This window comes from Neoarius graeffei, chromosome 25, assembly GCF_027579695.1.
Source record: "Neoarius graeffei isolate fNeoGra1 chromosome 25, fNeoGra1.pri, whole genome shotgun sequence".
Taxonomy (NCBI): domain Eukaryota; kingdom Metazoa; phylum Chordata; class Actinopteri; order Siluriformes; family Ariidae; genus Neoarius; species Neoarius graeffei.
Window position 1 is genome coordinate 1,349,982 of NC_083593.1, and position 6,881 is coordinate 1,356,862.

Sequence of the window (6,881 nt, forward strand, 5' to 3'; positions counted from 1 at the left end):
GGCTGGGAACTTTATGGATATTCACTTCGCCCAAAGCATCAATATTCCGACTGCACCTCTTGAAGTCCCACTGTCTGTGTCTGCCCTCGATGGCCAAGCGTTAGGTGATGGAAGAGTCACCCAAGTTACTTCTCCAGTTTTCCTCCAGTCTCAAGGTCACAAGGAAGAAATATCCCTGCACCTGATTCCTTCACCTGAGTTCCCAGTTATTCTAGGCCTTCCTTGGCTTACTCGCCACAACCCTCGCATAGACTGGGTAACAAGCCAGGTTGTGGAATGGGGCCCTGCATGCCATGCCTCTTGTCTGCTCTCTAGCTCTCCTGTGTCTCCTGCCGAGCCCCCTGATCTCACCGAGTTATCTCAAGTTCCCACAGAGTACTGGGATCTCAAGGAGGTATTCAGCAAGAGCAGGGCCGCCGTTCTTCCTCCGCACCGGGCCTACGACTGTGCCATCGACTTGCTCCCTGGGACTACCCCTCCTCGTGGCAGACTGTTTTCACTCTCTCAGCCAGAACGCAAGGCCATGGAGGAATACCTCAAAGATGCCCTGGTCTCTGGGTTTATTCGACCCTCCACTTCACCTGCTGGAGCCGGCTTCTTCTTTGTCGGCAAGAAGGATGGGGGGCTCCGACCATGTATTGATTACAGGGGCCTGAATAAGATCACTGTGCGCAACCGATATCCCCTTCCGCTGATGTCCACAGCTTTCGACCTGCTCCAAGGCGCCACCGTCTTCACCAAGTTGGACCTACGGAACGCATACCACCTCATCCGTATCCGACAGGGAGACGAGTGGAAGACTGCCTTTAACACCCCGTCTGGGCACTACGAATACCAGGTGATGCCCTTCGGACTCACCAACGCACCAGCTGTTTTTCAGGCCCTAATCAACGACGTCTTAAGGGACATGATTAACCTATACGTTTTTGTCTACCTCGACGACATCCTTATCTTTTCCAAGACCGTGCAGGAGCACCGCCACCATGTCCGCCAGGTTCTCCAGAGGCTGCTACAGAACAATCTGTTCGCCAAGGCCCAGAAATGCGAATTTCATGTTCCCGAGGTCTCCTTTCTGGGATTTATTGTACGGACAGGCCAACTCCAAATGGACCCTGCCAAGACCCTGGCCGTCCGGGATTGGCCTACTCCCAAGTCCGTTAAGGAGGTTCAGCGGTTCTTAGGATTCGCTAACTTCTACCGCAAGTTCATCAGGAACTTCAGTTCTGTGGCAGCACCCATGTCAGACCTCACCAAAGGGACAGGTGGATCTTATGGCTGGTCTCCTCAGGCAGAAAAGGCGTTCAAAGACCTCAAGGACCGCTTCTGCACGGCACCCATTCTGGTTCTCCCGGACACCTCCCAACCATTCATCGTGGAGGTGGACGCCTCGGACAGTGGTGTCGGCGCGGTGCTCTCTCAACGTTCGGAAGGAAAGCTGCACCCCTGCGCTTACTTCTCCCACCGCCTGAGTCCTGCTGAGTCCCGGTACGATGTGGGGGATCGAGAACTGCTAGCGGTCAAACTGGCCCTTGAGGAGTGGAGGCACTGGCTGGAGGGAGCACAACATCCATTCCTGGTTTGGACTGACCACAAGAACCTGGAGTACCTCCAGCAAGCCAAGAGACTGAACCCTCGACAGGCTAGGTGGGCCCTGTTTTTCAGTCGGTTTGACTTCACCCTCTCATACCGCCCCGGCTCCAAGAACACCAAACCTGACGCACTGTCCAGACTGTTCTCTGCCACTAACAGGGAGAATGAAGTCGGGCCTATTATCCCTGTGTCCCGGATTGTGGCCCCTGTCCGCTGGGGTATTGAGGAGGCTGTCCGACGAGCCCAACGCCAGGACCCCGGTCCTGGGACGGGGCCACCAGGCCTCTTGTACGTCCCACATCAAGCCCGGGCCAAGGTTCTCCAGTGGGGTCACTCTTCCCCTCTCACCGCCCACCCGGGAGCTCGGAGGACCCTGGACTTCCTGAAAAGACGCTTCTGGTGGCCTAACATGGAGAAGGAAGTAAGGTCATTTGTCCTGTCCTGTGAGGTTTGCACCAGAACCAAGAACCCACGACAGCGTCCCCAGGGTCTCCTGCATCCTCTGACCATTCCCCGGCGTCCCTGGTCCCACGTGGCAGTCGACTTTATCACGGGTCTCCCTGAGTCACAAGGTAACACGGTCATTTTGGTCTTAGTTGACAGATTCTCCAAGGCCTGCCGCTTCATACCACTGTGCAAACTCCCCTCTGCTCTTGAAACTGCGAAACTTTTGTTTAATCATGTCTTCCGAGTCTTTGGTCTTCCACAGGACATCGTCTCAGACCGAGGGCCCCAGTTCTCCTCCCGAGTGTGGCACGGGTTCTGCAAGGTCATCGGAGCCACTGCCAGCCTCTCCTCTGGGTTTCACCCACAGTCCAATGGTCAGACGGAGAGGCTCAACCAGGACCTGGAAACCACCCTGCGAGGCCTGGCTATGGATAACCCGACATCGTGGAGCACCTGGCTGCCATGGGCGGAGTACGCCCACAACACCCTGCAGTCATCGGCCACCAAGCTGTCGCCATTCCAGTGCCAATTCGGGTTCCAGCCACCTCTGTTCCCGGACCAGGAGGAGGACGCGGGGGTGCCCTCGGTCAACCAATATGTGAGACGGTGTCGCAAGACCTGGAGCAAGGTCAGGAAGACCCTCATACAGACCTCCAGAACCAACCAGACTCAGGCCAACCGCCATAGAAGACCTGCACACGCTTTCCGCCCTGGGCAGCGTGTTTGGCTGTCCACTAAGGACCTTCCACTGCGGGTGGAGAACCGCAAGCTTGCTCCTCGCTACATTGGCCCCTTCAAGGTGGTGCGCAGGGTGAACCCTGTCTCCTACCGGCTCCAGTTGCCCCGGACTCTGAGGATCAACCCCACTTTCCATGTTTCCCTGTTACGGCCCGTACTGACGTCTACGTATGCCCCTGCCCCTAGGAACCCCCCACCCCCCCCGCATCTTCCAGGGGCAGACTGTGTTCACTGTGAATCGCCTGCTTGACTCCCGCCGGGTCCGCGGCGGGTTGCAATATCTGGTGGACTGGGAGGGCTATGGTCCTGAGGAGCGCTGCTGGGTTCCTGCTCGGGATGTCCTTGATAAAGAACTATGTCGGGACTTCCATTCGGCCCATCCGGATCGCCCTGGGAACGTCAGGAGACGCTCCTAGAGGGGGGGGTCCTGTTAGGACTAGGACTGTTTTGGCCTCTAGAGGCCGCTGTTATTTCCTTTTCATGTCGTGTTTATTTTGGCCTCTAGAGGCCGCCACTGTTCCTGTGTTTTGTGTTTGTGTTAATTGCCTAATTATCTTCACCTGTGTCCTTAATTAGTTTGTCTATTTATACCCCTGAGTTCAGTCCTCTTGTCACGGAGTCTTTGTGCTGTTATGTTTATCTCCAGTTTCCTTTGTACTGTGTTTTTTGATCTTCTTAGCTTTTGTATTTTTGCACTTTGCTTTTCTTTTGGATTTTACTCTTTGGTTTTTTTTTGTCTTTTGTTTTGCCCTGTATATAGTGTATATAGTTTAAATAAACCTTTTGATTCTTTTTCTACTTCCGCCTCACGCCTCTGCATTTGAGTCATCCCCCTGGTGGCCTAGTGGGGGTTTGCTGGATTATCACACCAACGAACCAGGTTCGAATCCCAGCAAAACCCTAACACAACTAGAATCCTACATTAGACAAGAATGGGTTAACATTCCTATCCCTAAACTTGAGCAACTTGTCTCCTCAGTCCCCAGACGTTTACAGACTGTTGTAAAGAGAAAAGGGGATGTCTCACAGTGGGAAACATGGCCTTGTCCCAACTTTTTTGAGATGTGTTGTTGTCATGAAATTTAAAATCACCTCATTTTTCTCTTTAAATGATACATTTTCTCAGTTTAAACATTTGATATGTCATCTATGTTCTATTCTGAATAAAATGTGGAATTTTGAAACTTCCACATCATTGCATTCTGTTTTTATTTACAATTTGTACTTTGTCCCAACTTTTTTGGAATCAGGGTTGTACACACAGGACTCTGACTGCGAACTACTTTTTTTCAGTTTGTAAAAAATGGACCATTCAACTCTGCTTCATATCAGTTATAGATGGAGAAAATATCATAGGGATGTTCTGATCCTCAGACTTTTTTCATTTATGAAATCACATGTGTGAGCTCGTACAGGGGAAAGGTGATGAGATGTGGAAAGTCCCGTCAAAGAAAACCAGCCCTGCTGTGAATTCAAAACGGTGCAACTGAAAATGGGTGGAGCTACAGCTGTAGAAATTCAGCTATGATCTGCGATGAACAAAACGCTTGCAGCATGTTGTGGAGCCACAGAACAAGAAGCAGAACACAACAGATACGGGCCTTGTGTTTACTTTACTTTGTGTCTCATTTCACACTGTAAATGTGTTTGTGTTTGCTCATATTTGTCTAAATTTCATATTACACACACACACAGTCTTTAAAAATCATGACTGGCCATGACATGGTCACGAATTGACTAGAATTTACAGGAAATACCTGGCAAAAAATGTTAGCAATAAAGTATTGTAAAATTGCTGTTAATTACTGTAAAAAGAATTACAGTATATTATTGGATACCGTTTACAGGTTTTTGTTGTATATAAATTACAGCAACTTACTATTTTCATTTTTATAGAAAAACAGCAATTAATTGTAATCTAGTTTACAACACTGAATGGAACTGAATATAACTTCTGGCGCCCTCGAGGGCTATTTACAGCAGCTCCTCTCTTACTTTCCATTTTTTACTTGGTTTTTTAAAATTATTTATTTATTTGTTTGTTTATTTATTTAGATTAGATTAGATTAGATTAGATTAGATTAGATAAGATAAAACTTTATTGATCCCTTTGGGAGGGTTCCCTCAGGGAAATTAAGATTCCAGCAGCATCATTACAGATAAACAGAGAAAAGAAATAGAGAAAAACTTTGAGATAAATTAAAATAAGTTAAGTATTTACATCAACAAATATAAAAGAATAAGATATGGGGAAGAGAGGAAGGGGGGAGAAGTGGGGTTAGGGTAAGTGTGTGTGTGTGGGGGGGGGGAGCAGGAGAGATATTGCACTTTATATTGCACATTATATTGCACATTGTCCGGTATTGCTTATTGTCAGGCTAGGCTACTGCTCCTTCCCGTCCTCTGTCCTCCTGTTCCCCCTCCTCCCCCCCAGAGAGGAGTTGTACAGTCTGATGGCGTGAGGGATGAAGGAGTTTTTGAGTCTGTTGTAGGTGCATTTGGTTAATTATTAAGTGATCTCATTAAATCAGTCTCATTAAATTTGAAGGTTAATAATTAAAATAATCAGTCTCATTTACAGTGGTGCTTGAAAGTTTGTGAACCCTTTAGAATGTTCTATATTTCTGCATAAATATGACCTAAAACATCAGCAGATTTTCACACAAGTCCTAAAAGTAGATAAAGAGAACCCAGTTAAACAAATGAGACAAAAATATTATCCTTGGTCATTTATTTATTGAGGAAAATGATCCAATATTACATATCTGTGAGTGGCAAAAGTATGTGAACCTTTAGGATTAGCAGTTAATTTGAAGGTGAAATTAGAGTCAGGTGTTTTCAATCAATGGGATGACAATCGGGTGTTTTTTGGGCACCCTGTTTTATTTAAAGAACAGGGATCTATCAAAGTCTGATCTTCACAACACATGTTTGTGGAAGTGTATCATGGCACGAACAAAGGAGATTTCTGAGGACCTCAGAAAAAGCGTTGTTGATGCCCATCAGGCTGGAAAAGGTTACAAAACCATCTCTAAAGAGTTTGGACTCCACCAATCCACAGTCAGACAGATTGTGTACAAATGGAGGAAATTCAAGGCCATTGTTACCCTCCCCAGGAGTGGCCGACCAACAAAGATCACTCCAAGAGCAAGGCGTGTAATAGTCGATGAGGTCACAAAGGACCCCAGGGTAACTTCTAAGCAACTGAAGGCCTCTCTCACATTGGCTAATGTTAATGTTCATGAGTCCACCATCAGGAGAACACTGAACAACAATGGTGTGCATGGCAGGGTTGGAAGGAGAAAGCCACTGCTCTCCAAAAAGAACATTGCTGCTCGTCTGCAGTTTGCTAAAGATCATGTGAACAAGCCAGAAGGCTATTGGAAAAATGTTTTGTGGACGGATGAGAGCAAAATAGAAGTTGTTGGTTGAAATGAGAAGCGTTATGTTTAGAGAAAGGAAAACACTGCATTCCAGTATAAGAACCTTATCCCATCTGTGAAACATGGTGGTGGTAGTATCATGGTTTGGGCCTGTTTTGCTGCATCTGGACCAGGACGGCTTGCCATCATTGATGGAACAATGAATTCTGAATTATACCAGCGAATTCTAAAGGAAAATGTCAGGACATCTGTCCATGAACTGAATCCCAAGAGAAGGTGGGTCATGCAGCAAGACAACGACCCTAAGCACACAAGTCGTTCTACCAAAGAATGGTTAAAGAAGAATAAAGGTAATGTTTTGGAATGGCCAAGTCAAAGTCCTGACCTTAATCCAATGGAAATGTTGTGGAAGGACCTGAAGCGAGCAGTCCATGTGAGGAAACCCACCAACATCCCAGAGTTGAAGCTGTTCTGTACGGAGGAACGGGCTAAAATTCCTCCAAGCCGGTGTGCAGGACTGATCAACAGTTACCGCAAACGTTTAGTTGCAGTTATTGCTGCACAAGGGGGTCACACCAGATACTGAAAGCAAAGGTTCACATACTTTTGCCACTCTCAGATATGTAATATTGGATCATTTTCCTCAATAAATAAATGACCAAGTATAATATTTTTGTCTCATTTGTTTAACTGGGTTCTCTTTATCTACTTTTAGGACTTGTG

The 6,881-nt window shown here is 47.3% G+C and overlaps 1 protein-coding gene across 1 annotated transcript in view; it reads right to left on the reverse strand.

The window, feature by feature from the left end:
- rps25 (ribosomal protein S25) overlaps positions 1–6,881 on the reverse strand; it is a 389,269-nt gene that overhangs the window by 9,463 nt on the left and 372,925 nt on the right. The window lies entirely within an intron of this gene.